Source organism: Trichosurus vulpecula, chromosome 5 (assembly GCF_011100635.1).
Source record: "Trichosurus vulpecula isolate mTriVul1 chromosome 5, mTriVul1.pri, whole genome shotgun sequence".
Classification (NCBI taxonomy): Eukaryota; Metazoa; Chordata; class Mammalia; order Diprotodontia; family Phalangeridae; genus Trichosurus; species Trichosurus vulpecula.
Genome location: NC_050577.1, coordinates 279,784,534 through 279,799,312, shown reverse-complemented (window position 1 = coordinate 279,799,312; position 14,779 = coordinate 279,784,534). Strand labels below are relative to the sequence as shown.

At 37.2% G+C, this 14,779-nt stretch overlaps 1 pseudogene; it reads left to right on the top strand.

Moving 5' to 3' along the window:
• The first annotated feature begins 7,834 nt into the window (after window positions 1-7,834).
• On the top strand, window positions 7,835-10,436 carry LOC118851343 (annotated as a pseudogene).
• The last annotated feature ends 4,343 nt before the right edge of the window (window positions 10,437-14,779 follow it).

Below are 14,779 nucleotides of genomic sequence, written 5' to 3'. Positions count from 1 at the left end.
ACCAAAAACAACAGAGAAGGTTAGTGGGAAAAGCTGCTGGGGACAGGGTGATAGAGTTCCTGGTTCAACCACCACCCTGGGGGCAGCGGAGGTGGGGCAGCTACAGAACTACAGCTGCAGTTGCTTCTGGCCCCAGGCCCACCTGGTGGGAGGAATTAAGTGGTGGATCAGAGCAGGAGTGCAGAGCCTGCTGAAGATCTAAGTCCAGTCCAGGTTGAGGGTTCTTGGGGAAGGAGGAGTGCTGGTGTGGCAGAGTTGGCTGTAATAGCTCTGAAATCAACAGCACATCCCCCCAAGCTTGGAACAAAGTACTCTTTACTCTACAAGCAGTCATACCCTGCTGAAAAACTCAAGGGTCAAGTAAGTTGGCTGGGAACATGGCCAGGCAGCGAAAACGCACCCAGATTCACTCTCAGACTTTGGAATCTTTCTTTGGTGACAAAGAAGACCAAAACATATAGCCAGAAGAAGTCAACAAAGTCAAAGAGCCTACAACAAAAGCCTCCAAGAAACACATGAACTGGTGTCAAGCCATGGAAAAGCTCAAAAAGGATTTGGAAAAGCAAGTTAGAGAAGTAGAGGGAAAATTGGGAAGAGAAATGAGAAGGATGTGAGAAAACCATGAAAAACAAGTCAATGACTTGCTAAAGGAGACCCAAAAAAATACTGAAAAAAATACTGAAGAAAACAACACCTTAAAAAATAGACTAACTCAAATGGCAAAAGACCTCCAAAAAGCCAATGAGGAGAAGAATGCCTTGAAAGGCAGAATTAGCCAAATGGAAAAGGAGGTCCAAAAGACCACTGAGGAAAATACTACCTTAAAAATTAGATTGGAGCAAGTGGAAGCTAGTGACTTTATGAGAAATCAAGATATTATAAAACAGAACCAGAGGAATGAAAAAGTGGAAGACAATGTCAAATATCTCATTAGAAAAACCACTGACCTGGAAAATAGATCCAGGAGAGATAATTTAAAAATTATTGGACTACCTGAAAGCCATGATCAAAAAAAGAGCCTAGATATCATCTTTCAAGAAATTATCAAGGAGAACTGCCCTGATATTCTAGAGTCAGAGGGTAAAATAGAAATTGAAAGAATCCACTGATCACCTCTTGAAAAAGATCCCAAAAAGAAAACTCCTAGGAATATTGTAGCCAAATTCCAGAGCTTCTAGATCAAGGGGAAAATACTACAAACAGCCAGAAAGAAACAATTTGAGTATTGTGGAAACACAATAAGAATAACCCAAGATCTAGCAGCTTCTACATTAAGAGATTGAAGGGCTTGGAATACGATATTCCGGAGGTCAGTGGAGCTAGGATTCAAACCCAGAATCACCTACCCAGCAATACTGAGTATCATGCTCCAAGGCAAAATATGGATTTTCAATAAAATAAAGGACTTTCAAGCTTTCTCAGTAAGACCAGAGCTGAATAGAAAATTTGACTTTCAAACACAAGAATTAAGAAGAGCATGAAAAGGTAATCAAGAAAAAGAACAAGAAAAAGAAATTTCAAGGGACTTACTAAAGTTGAACTGTTTTGTTTACATGCCTACATGAAAAGATGATATGTATGATTCATGAGACCTCAGTATTAGGGTAGCTGAAGGGAATATGCATATATATGTATATATATATATATATATATATGCATATGTGTGTATGTATATATATATGTATGTGTATATATATATATATATATATATAGAGAGAGAGAGAGAGAGAGAGAGAGAGAGAGGGCACAGGGTGAGTTGAAGATGAAGGGATGATATCTAAAAGAAATAAAATCAAATTAAGGGATGAGAGAGGAATATATTGAGAGAGGGAGAAAGGGAGAGATAGAATGGGGTAAATTATCTCACATAAAAGTGGCCAGAAAAAGCAGTTCTGTAGGAAGAGAAGAGAAGCCAGGTGAGGGGGAACGAGTGAATCTTGTTCTCATCAGATTTGACCAGAAGAGGGAATACCATACACAGTCAACTGGGTATCTTACCCCACAGGAAAGAAGGAGGAAGAAGATAAAAAGGGGGGATGATAGAAGGGAGCGCAGATGGGGGAGGAGGTAATCAAAAACAAACTCTTTCTAAAAGGGACAGGGTCAAGGGAGAAAATTGGATAAAGGGGGATGGGTTAGGAAGGAGCAAAATATAGTCTTTCACAACATGAGTATTGTGGAAGGGTTTTACATAATGATACTCATGTGGCCTATGTTGAATTGCTTGACTTCTTAGGGAGGGTGGGTGGGAAGGGAAGAGGGGAGAGAATTTGGAACTGTGTTCAGGGAGCTCTTGCACCTCTAGTGTGTGAGCCGTCGAGCCCTTTTCAGGGTTGCTTATTCACCTTTGAGGTCTACCTGCCCCCCAGCTCTCACCTGTGGCTCCAAGAAGCTGTAGCATTCACAGTGGCCACACCCCATGAAAACTGACTCCTTCAGAAGGACTAAACCAGACTGAGGGGGGTCTACCCCAAGCATGTGAAGACTTCCCTGCAGAACAGGCAGATGTGAACATTTTGTTTTAATGGGCTCTAATGACTGGAAGAGAGAGTGAAGCTCATGACTTTGAGCAACTTTGCCTCACTTAAGTCCAATTTACCGACAAATCAAAAGACATCACCCAGACTCTGACATCATGATGTCGTTTTGGTCTTCTTCAAGCACAAAGAACAAATAACAACAACCACCATTCCACCTTGTAGACAAAGAAATCCAAGTCCTCAAATCTATGCCACAAATCATCTTTTTCCAAAATTATCTGAATCCTATCTGAAAGTTTTCTTCATACACACATTAGTTAAAATAGAGTTCTTTTTCTATTCATATTAGGTATCAGAATGTTCATCTATAACAATGACAATATTTTATATCCTTTGAGAATATCAATCTCTCTTCCTTTACACAGAAACACTTTTTCTACCTTTTTCATCATTAAGTATATTTTATGAAAAGGGCCTTAAAGTGACAGGGTACCTTACATATGCAAAGGAGAATGACCTTTAAATTGGGAATAACACAATGAAATGATTAATTGTGATTTGTGGCCTAACAAAAGTGAAGAGATAGTAAGAGATTCTCTTATCAATTTTGATGAATTCAAGTCACCGAGCCCAGATGAAACTGAACACAGGTTAGGTAACACAGTGGATAGAATGCTGAACCTACAGTCAGGAAAATTTGAATTCAAATCCAGACCCAGACACTTATTAGCTGTATGGTCCTAAACAAGTCACTTAACTTAGCTTGCCTCAGTTTCCTCATCCTTCAAATAGGGATAATTATAACAAACCTACTTCCCAAGGTTGTCTTGATGACCAAATGAGATAATCGTAAAGCACTCAGCCCAGTGCCTGGCACATAGAAAGTACTATATAAATGTTAGTTATCATCATCATCATTATTATTAAAGAATTGGCAAATGTGATAGCTGAGTCACTTTCTGAAATATTTAAAATACTGTGGAAAATGGGAGAAGTACCACAAGGTTTGGGAAGGACAAATGTGGTCCCAAATTAAAAAAAGAAAGAGAAAGAATAGTCTTCAAACTACGGCGAGTTTGCCAGTGAGCTTGATTTCAATTCCTGGGAAATTTCTAGAATGGATCACTAATGAGATGGTTGGTGAACATCTAGAAAAGGAAGTGGTATTTTAGAAGAGCCAGCATGGTTTCATCAAGAACAAATCATGCCAAACTAACTGAATTCCCTTTTTTTGACAGGATTACTGAACTAAAAAGTTAGGGAAATGCTAGGGATATGATTTACCTACATTTTGGCAAAGTTTTTGATAAAGAATCTCATACCACTCAGAACTGACTGGATTGCCAGATTCAAACAGTAGTTGTTAATGGTTCAATGACAATATGACAGGAAGTGTCTTAGAGGAATAACCCAGGAATCTTTACTTGGCCTTGTGCTTTTTAACTTCTTTATGGGTGACTTGGATAGCAATAAAGATGATAGGCTTATCAGATCTCAAGACCAAAAAAAGCTTGGCAGGATACCTGAGACGCTGGATGACAGAATCAGGTTCTAAAAGCACGTTGACAGGCAGATTGTAACCTAATAATAGGAAATTCTACAGGGATAAATGCACTTGGGTACAAAAAAATGAACTTCACAAATTGAAGATCAATCACTCAATCACCAAATATTAATTAAGCACCTATTATGTATACCCAAACAATCATCAGATATTAATTAAGTACCTACTATGTACCTGGGGCATCAAGGTGGCACAATGGATAGAGTATCAGGCTTAAAGTCAAGAAGACTCATCTCCCTGAGTTCAAATCTGGAATCAGACACTTACTAGCTGTGTGACCCTAGGCAAGTCACTCAATCCTGTTTGCCTCAGTTCTTCATCTGCAAAATGAGGTGGAGAAGGAAATGCCAAACCACTCAAGTATCTTTGCTAAGAAAACCCCAAATGGAGTCATGAAGAATCGTATCCAAATGAAATGACTGAACAATGACAAATGTATCTAAGAGGTTCTAGGTACTGAGGATACGAATACAATGAAACAATCCCTACTTGCAAAGAGCTTTCACTTTAATAGGAAAGACAACAAATTATATGTACATGTGCATGTATATGCCTATCAGAATAAATATAAAAAGAAAAAATATAAATAAATGCAAAGTACTTCTCTCCAAGGTAGTTTGGAAGGGAAAGCACTCTCCAGCAGCTGCAGCAATCTGAAAATGCTTCATGTAGGTGGTGGTATTTGAGCTGAATCTTGAAGGAAGAGAGTGACTCTAAGAAGCAGGGAAAAGGAGGGAGTGTATTCCAGCAACAGGAGATGATCAGTGCACAGAAATGGAAGGTGGACTGTCCTGTGGGAGGAAGACATTTGGACGGATCTCAGAGTATAGGGTGAGGAATAATGTACAAGGAAGGCTGTTAAGATGGGTTAGGTCCAGGTTGTGAAGAGCTTTAAAATCTACACAAAAGACTATATTTGTCCTAGAAACAATAGGGAGCCACTGGAATTGATTAAGTGAGGAAGCGACATGGTCAGATCTGCACTTAAGGAAAATCACTTTGGCAGCATTATGTAGCATATAATGATGTGATAAGAGTATTGGGGCAGAGGAACAATTCAGGAAGCTATTGCAACAATCAAGGTGAGAAACGATGAGGGATTGAACTAAAGTAGTAGCTCTATGAGCAGAGACAGGGATGGGTTAAGATCAAAACAGCAAGATTTGGCAGCTGATATAACACGGAGGGTGAAAGATAGTGAGGAGTCCAAGATAATTCTAAGATGATAAACTGGGCATAATGGAAAGGTGGCAATGCGTTTGACAGAAAAAGTGATGTTTGATAGATAATAGATTTGTTTAAATTTTTATTTCCAATTCTGAATTCTCTCCTTCCCTCCAGTCCCTCTCCCACCCATGGAGAAGGTAAGATATGATTCACATATCCGTATGACGTCATGCAAAACATTTCCACATTAACCATGTTGCCAGGTGCGGGGAGGGGAGAGAAAGCAAGAAAAATAAAGAAAGTGAAAGAAAATGCACTTCAATCTATACTCAAGAGTTCATCAGTTCTCTGTGTGGGGGTGGATAGCATTTTTCATCATGAGTCCTTTGGTATTGTTGTGGATCACTGTATGGATCTTTCATATAGTTGATGGTCATTACAATATTGCAATTACTGTGTACAATGTTCTCCTCATTCTGCTCACTTCACTTTGTGTCAACTCATATCACTCTTCCCAAGTTTTTCTCATCCTGATCATTATTTCTTACAGCAAAATAAGTAGTATTCCATCACAATCATATACCACAACTCATTTAGCCATTCTCCAATTGATCAGCCTTTCTTCAGCTTCCAATTCTTTGACACCACCAAAAAAAAAGCTTCTATAAATATTTTGTATGCACAGGTTCTTTTCTTTTTTCTTTGATTTCTTTGGGGTATAGACCTGATATTGGTGTTGCTGAGCATATAGTTTTATAGCCCTTTAGATATAGTTCTAAATTGTTCTCCAGAATGGTTGGACCAGTTCACAGCTCCACCAATGGTGTACTAGTGTACCTTTTTCCCCATCCCCTACAGCACATATCATTTTCCTTCGCTGTAATCTTAGTTAATGTAGTGAGTGTGGTGGTTCCTCAGAATTGCTTTAATTTGCATCTCTCTGTTCATAATTTAGAAGACTTTTTCATGAGACTATTGATAGCTTTGGTTTCTTTTTCATATCCTTTGACCTTTTATTAATTGGGGAATGGCTATCATTCTTATAAATTTGGCTCAATTATCTATATATTTAGTAGAGTAACTTATTGTAATTTTCCCCCAGTTTCCTCCTTTCCTTCCAATTTTGTTTGTATTAATTTTGTTCAAAAACTTTTTAATTTAATGTAATCAAAATTATCTATTTTACCTCCCATGATTTTATCTCTTGTTTGATCATAGATTCTTCCCTTATTCATAGATTTGACAGGTAATTGTCCATACTACCCTAATTTGCTTATGACATCACCCTTCATGTCTAAATCTTGCATTCATTTTTAGCTTATCTTGGCATATGGTGTGAAATATTGGTCTATGCCTAATTTCTGCCAGATTACTTTTCAATTTTTCCAGAAGTTTTTGTCAAGTAGTGAATTCTTGCCCCAATATCTTGGATCTTTGGGTTTCCAAACACTAGGCTACTTCCTTATTGCTATTCTTGTTGTTCAGTTGTTTTCAATCATGTCTGACTTTTGTGACCCCATTTGGGATTTTCTTGGCAAAGATACTGGAGTGGTTTACCATTTCCTTTACCAACTCATTTTACAGGTGAGGAAATTGAGGCAACCAGGTTTAAAACTGTATAACTCAGGAAGATGAGTGCTCCTGACTCCAGGCCCAGCATTGTATCCCATTCTGTATATTGTGTATCTAATCTATTCCATTGATCAAATACTCTATTTTTATCCAGTACCAGTTTTGATGATTGCCACTTTGTAGTATTTTTTGCCTTTCTATGTATTGCCAGAGATTAGCACAGTGTCTCTAGTATAAATACAAAATTTCATTTGGCATTCAAAGCCCTTCATAACATTGTTCCTCCTAACATTTTTAGTTTTCTTACACCTTACTCCCTACCATGAACTCTTCAATACCATGACACTGGCTTCCTTGCTATTCTGTGAACAAGACTCCGTCTCTAAGCTCTAGACATTTTCTCTGCTTGTCCCCAATGCCTGGAACACTCTCTCTCCTCAATTCTGCCTACTGATTTTCCTAGATTCCTTTCATTCCTAACTAAAATCTCACCTTCTACAAGAAACCTTTCCCAACCTTTCCTAATTCTAGTGCCTTTCCTCTTTTAATTATTTCCTTTTTGTCTTTATATAGCTTGTTTGTACACATTTGTTTGCTTGTTGCCTACCTCATTAGATCGTGAGTTCCTAACAGAAAGGTCTGTTGCCTCTTTTTGTACTAGCACAGTGCCTGGCATAAAGTAGACATCTAACAAATGTTCTGACTGATTGACTGACTGAACTCCTGGATTAAAATACTTTAGGGGAAGGCAACTGCAGAGGCATGGGAGATGGTCAATAATTCTGAAGACACAGAAGGAAACAATTACAATGAGGAAGGGAAATGGGGTTCATCTGAAGAAATGAATATAGATGCACAGAGAACTCACCATGCAACTTAAAATAACAAAGAACTTAAAAGGAAAACCAGGTAACAGAGAATAAATAGAGTATGGCACAATCCTCTAAAGTTAGTGTCAAAAATTCTTAAAGCCAATCCCAGCAGGCAACCCAGTCAGAGCAGTACAGGCCGACAGAGCCAACCCCAGCATGTGGACCACTGCTCAGCAACTATGAAAGCCAGAGCAATGAGGATCCACAGCAAAGGCCACCACTCAGCAGGTGGTATCCAAAGAAAAAATGAGAAAAATAGACCATCTTTGAAAACTGTGAAAAATGATAACAAATCAGAAACATCTAAAGATAAGCCATTCTGGGGGGAACATCTTTTATCTTGATTTGCTATCCATTGTGATCTCTGAAAGACTGGAAAAGGACCTCAAGGAACTAGGAGGGAGAGTTGAAGAATTTCTCAGCAAAGATATGTTACCTAATTTCGAATAAAAAGGAAGGAAAATAAGCTCAGACACTAGGGTGTAATACTCTTGTCGCAAGTCCAAAATCAACATATACAGGAGGAAATAGTTTACCTCATTTTAGCTGTGATAGAAGTTCATTCAAGACTCCAGATCCAGTTTGTATAAGCAGAGGAAAATTATTAGTTAAAAGAGCTATCAAGGGACATGAATTCATCCCTTCAAATAGTAAAAACACTGTCAAATGTTTTGTCCTGGGGAGTGAAAATTCTTCTTATTGGTGATACTTAATACTATATTGAAAAAAAGAAAAAATAATTGTATCAGATCAAGAAACCAAGCACATCACTAAGAGAGGTTGGGAAATGATTTGGTACTCAGAAAACAAAAAAAGGAAGGCTCGAAAAGCCATTTGTGAAGGTGGAAGATACGAGCCACCATTACAAATCATATTTACTTCAGTTGTCCAATATACCTCTCATAAACTACTCTGTTCCTAAGAGCCAAAGTCTTTTTGATTTGGATAAGACATCTGGTCTACAGAAGCTAAACAAAGGAACAAAATGGGTTGTGAACCAGATGAAGGGCACTACCCTCCCATGAAGTCCCACCTCAAAGAGACCAAGAAGAAAATCTACTTTGAGTGCTGCTCCCAGAAATATGATGTGCTCCATCTTCTAAGTGAAACGTAGAAACTTTGCACAGAATACTCAGTATTGTTGATGATATGATATCCAAGTTGGTCTATGACTTTGTAGAATACGAAAGCAAGATGTCCAGAAGAGTAAAATGCAGTATTGGATCTTTTGCCCCCATAAATGGAAATACATTTAAAAGGAAGAAACCTGAAAAACAACTGGAATGGAATCTGGTTTCCAAGAATGACCCTAAGGAAAATACTACCAAATAGATGGTCCAATATCAAGAAAGCAGGGATCCTGAACAGAAGGTTACCTTCAATTTGGAGCCCATATATTCAACAAGTAAACTCAGAAAACATTTGGATTGTGAAAAAAATTATATAATAAATCTGGTGGGGAGGGACATTAAGCTGGATTTAGTACCACTACTTCTGAATAAAGATAAGCAGAGATATACTCCTGAAGTTTCTGAGTATCGAGGAACTATAAATGAAAAAGACTTAGAAGAACTAAAAACAGAATGTTGCCCATGTATTCTTGAGATATTTATGTAAGTTTCTTATTTTGATGAAAAAGATAAAAATGTATCTCAACTAAAACAAGAGATATTACACTTTTTCCAGATACCTGTCAGAAGAAAAGAGACACCAGTTCCCCACATGGTTATGGTTCTAATCCTAGTCATTAGTAACTCACCACAACAACTTACAGGTCAAACCAAGATGGTATCCTATTGTTATCCTGGTGAAGAACTTAAAGAAGTGAAGGTCAAAAGTACAGACAGTATACCTTTAGTGAAGCTGCACCAAAAAGTAAAAATAATATTGGGAAGGAACAAAAAAAAATAAGAAGAACGTTGAATTACATTTAAAAAGCAAAACATAATTTCCTGCTACAAAAGAAGAAAACAGTATTTGTAGTTCATCAATACAGTCTTTATTTATATTATTTCAAACCAATGAAGAAAATTCTGAGTTTGGGGGTTTTGCAAGATGCATATGTTCCCAAAAAGGGTGATACCACCCATGGGAGGGTGCTAGAATGATCCAAGGGGACGGTAGTAGACTCGGTGCAATTGGAGGGCATTGAATAAAAATAAGAGGGCAGTGGAAGCATAAGGAAAGAAAAGATAAGAAAATTTTGAAAAAACACTTGTACATGTTTTATCTGTTGTGTTACAGAATTAAAGTCATAGTGATCGCGTCATTTTCCAAATAAACACACAAAATGAAAGTTACAACTCAATGATCAAGTCCGCCAACAGGTCTTAACAAGCAAGTGTTGGCAGGAGAAGTCCAGCATACACCAGCAGGAATATGTGTGTGTAATGACTTTGTTTACAATACGATACTATGCGGTTCTTAATACAATATTACATCATCAAAATTTCAATGCAGGCCACAAATTTACAATAAATTATTAAATTTAAGATGCTATTTTTAAAAAATTTTATATTTTTTGAAATGATGCAAATTTTTTAGAAACTCTTAAAGTGTTAAAGGAAGTAGATTTCCAGAGGGGTGCTGAGTATTTTTTTAAAGGGGGCCATAGGCCAAATAAGTTTGGGAACCTCTGCATTAGAGATTTGGGAAGAAAAAAATGGGAATAGCTTATTGTCCACATTCCTCTCTCACCTTTTTTCAACCTCCACATTAAGTGGGATTTTAGAGGAGTTTTTTATGAGTTTGCTTTTAATTTGTATTTTTCACAAATGGTGAGGACTGTATTCTTGAAAATATTATATACATATATATGTATACATATAAGGAATTCTTGTTTTATTATCTGTGTGTCAATTGTTCATTTAAATGACAAATGTAAACATTAAAAATAAAGATGATTACTAGTATTTTCTGAAGAATTAAATACTTTTACATAAATAAATGTGACCAAAGCTAAGGTATCTGCTGTATGTTGCATATTGTGTACATGATTTCTAAATAAAACTGTTTCTGAATGAGCAATTATATATGAATTTGCACTGCAAGGAAGATGACTCATTACTGAAAAGATAAGTAACATTATAGAATTCATATAAAAACTTAGTGTTGTGTTGGTAAGCAAAAGGGGCTCTTAGCATTCAGTTCAACTAAGTGCCCTTGAAGAGTTTGGCTTTTGTTTCCTTTGAGTAATTCAGTGTATTTCATTGAGTCTTACTAGGTGCTAAGCCCCAGGACCAAACCCCTATTAGGTGTAAAACCTATGTGGGCGTGGATTGGTAACTAAGGTGGGGCCCCAGGTGGGGCTAACTAAGGGAGGGCCTAGTTTACACATGAGTTCAAGTGATAGGTTTGGGACCTCAGAGGCTCTTAGACCACGTGGGTTTAAGTTGCCTTGTTGTGAGATTCTAAGTCATGTGGGTGAGTTGCATGTGTGACTCACCCCTGACCCTGAAAAAACATAAAACCAGGGGTTGGCTTTCTCTTCTTTGGAGCTCTTACCCACAGCAGTGGTGGCACATGTGACTCTGGGCCAGCCCACATTATGAGCTCCTGGGCTGAACCCAGATGTTGGTAACTATGAATTGTACTGGGTCTGTCTGTTGATGTTTGTAATTTGTTTAGGGCTCTCACTCGTGCTGGTATGCTGATGCAGAGACTCCGGGCAGCTGTAGCTAAGGGCCCTCCAGCTTGTAACCCGGATGCTGAGACTTTGTTAAACTCTGGTAACTATGCATTGGGATTTGAATCAGACAAGGTCTGTCTGTCCATGTTTGTACTTTGTATTTTGTTCTGAAGTTCAGGGTACTGGTTTTTTCCCCTGAACTAAGTGAATGATATTTGTATGCTGAATTAAAGTAAGCTTGTCAACCCCTTAACATTGCTTTCCTTACTAAAGCAGATCAAAAGAACCTGTGCTTTTGCAGCATGTTGGCAGCTTTCTGGGTGCTGGTTGTTGGTGGATCTTACACACCCACAGAAGCTGCTAGCCAGATTGTTGAAACAAGTGTCTCAAATTTGGGCGTTATAATTAAACCTGTTTAAATATTAGATCTGTAACAATATATGTACCACTGAATATCATCATAAAAGGAACATGTTTACAGTGTCCAAATAGTAAGTGTTGCCTTAAGAGCTATACTTGATAGATGTTGAGCAACGTTCTAAGGTATGTCATATTGATTTATCCTTTGATTTTCTTAAAGAAACAGAGCAAATATCAATATAATTTTTAAAAGGCAAAAAAAATTCTTAAAGCTCCAAATGAGCTGAGGTTGGTGAGATAAACTAAAGACAAAAATGAGGAATTCTTAGCTCCATCAGTAGCAAAAAGAGGATCAATGCAAGGGTACTATTTTTGATTTGAGTGGATACAACATTAGTAACTGGTAACTGCCTTCTTTCTGGGAGAAGGCCAAATTGTTGAATACTTATTTTGTTTCTGCTTTCTGTGTAACGGAGACTGACTTTTCCATGGAAATGACAGAACATAAATGAATAGAGGGAACTGATATTCAAGATAAGTTGATATTATTTTCTCAGGAACTATTTTTGCCACCATGATATGGGGGAAATCTAGTACAGAATCCAAGTAAAAAAGAGATTCCCTATGAACGTTGTCCTCCAGGTGCTCTTGCTATAGATGACATTGTGTTGACTTCATCAAAGGTCAGAAAATTACAGAGTCTCCTGGAAGAGATTTGTCATCACTCAAAAGAATTTAGCCTATCCATCCACAAAGAAAAGAACAAATGGATGAAGAATATCTATTACCCAGATTTTAACATGCATTTTGATAAACACCCTTCAGAGCTTTTCCAACACTTTATATATCTGGGACAAATAGTAAAGATTAAAATGAGCTGGGCCCAGAGGGGAACAGGAGGAAGAGAGTAGGGTGAGTTGCTTTTGGGAAGTGGCAAAGCTCTTTTACTGACCTCATATTTCCTAGGACAGCAAAGGACAATATTTTCTTTTAAAAAAAAAATTTAGGGGCAGCTAGGTGGTGCAGTGAGTAAAGCACCAACCCTGAAGTCAGGAGGACCTGAGTTCAAATCCAGCATCAGACAGGTGACACACTGTGAGACCTTGGGCAAGTCACTTAACCCCAATTCCCTGCCTTCCCCCCCCTCCAAAAACAAAAAAACTTTTATTTCATTAACATTTCCCAATTTCATGTAAAAAAATTTTAGCAATCTTTTTCTAATTTTGGGTTTCAAATTCTCTCCCTCCCTCCAAGATCTTTTCATTCCTTCAGAAAGCAAAAACTTTTATTTCAGTTTGAGGTCATGTCAAATATATTTCCACATTAGCACATTGCAAAAGAAAACACATACAAAATGAAACAATAAAAATAAAGCTTTTAAAAAAGCATTCTTCAATCTACATTCAGTTTTCTCTTTCTGGAGATGGATAGCATTTTTCATCATGGGTCCTTTGGAATTATCTTGGATCATTGTCTTGACTTAGAATAGCTAAGTCTTTCACAGTTGATCATCCTTATAATATTGCTGTTACTGTGTACAATGTTCTTCTAGTTCTACTCACTTCAACTTGCATCAGTTCAGTATAACTCTTACCAGGTTTTTTTCTGAAATCATCCTATTCATTCTTTCTTATAGCACAATAAATAGTATTCCATCCTAGGCATATACCACAACTTGCTCAGCCATTCCTCAATTGATGGACATTCCCTCAATGTCCAATTTTCCCACCATATCTGTACAAGTAAGTTCTTTTCCCTTTTCTTTTATCTTCTTGTGATAATAGATCTAGTAGTGCATTGCTGGGTCAAAGAGTGCACAATTTTATAGCCTTTTGGGTATAGTTCCAAATTGTTCTCCAGAATGGTTGAACTAGTTCACATTAGTGCTCCAGTTTTTCCACATCCCCTTCAGCATTTGTCATTTTCTTTTTCTAGCCTGTTAGCCAATCTGATAGATGTGAGGTGATATTCAGTTGTTTTCATTAGCATTTCTCTAATCTGCAGTAATTTAGAGCATTTTTTCATGATACTATTGATAGATTTGATTTCTTTTTCTGAAAACTGCCTATTTATATCCTTTGACTATCAAACTGGAGAATGGCTCTTATTTTTATAAATTTGATTCATTTTCTATTTGTTTGAGAAATGAGGCCTTTGCTAGAAAAACTTGTTGCAAAATTTCTTTCCAATTTCCTGTTTTTCTTCTAATTTTGCTGCATTTGTTTTGTTTGTGCAAAAGTTTTTTAATTTCACATAATCAAAATTGTCTACTTTACTTCCCATAATCTCTTCTATCTTTTGTTTGGTGATGACCTCTTCCATTATTCCTAGATCTGACAGGTACATTTTGCCATGCTCCCTTCATTTACTTATGATATCATCCCTTATATCTAAATTATTTATCCATTTTGACCTAATCTTGATATATGGTGTGAGATGTTATTCTATGCCAGTGCTTCTTAAACTGTGGGTTGTGACCCTGTATGGGATTGCACCCCACAGTTTAAGAAATGCAGAAGGGGTGGCAAGTGGAAAAGTTTAAGCCCTTGTCTATGCCTAGTTTCTCCCAAATTGCTTTCCAGTTTTCCCAGCAATTTTTGTCAAATGTTGAGTTCTTACCCCAAAAGCTTGGATGTTTGAGTTTATCCAATACTGGACTAACATGGTCATTTTCTTCTGTGTGTTATGTACCTAATCTATTCCATTGATCCACCACTTTCTCAACAGTATCAGATTGTTTTAATGATTGCTGCTTTGTAATATAGTTTAAAATCTGGTACTGTTGGCTGCCTTCCTTAACATTTTTTCATCGATTCCCTTGAAATTCTTGACCTTTTGTTCTTCCAGATGAATTTTTTTATTATTTTTTCTAGCTCTATAAGATAATTCTTTGGTAGTTTGATTGGCATGGCACCAAATAAGCAAGTTAATTTAGGTAGAGTTGTCATTTTTATTGCATTGGCTCAGCCTACCCATGAGTAATTAATATTTCTCCATTTGTTTAGATCTGTCTTCATTTGTGTAAAAGTGGTTTGTAATTGTGTTCATATAATCCCTGGGTTTATCTTGGCAGATAGCCTCCTAAGAATTTTATATTGCCTGCCATTATTTTAAATGGAATTTCTTTTTCTCTTAC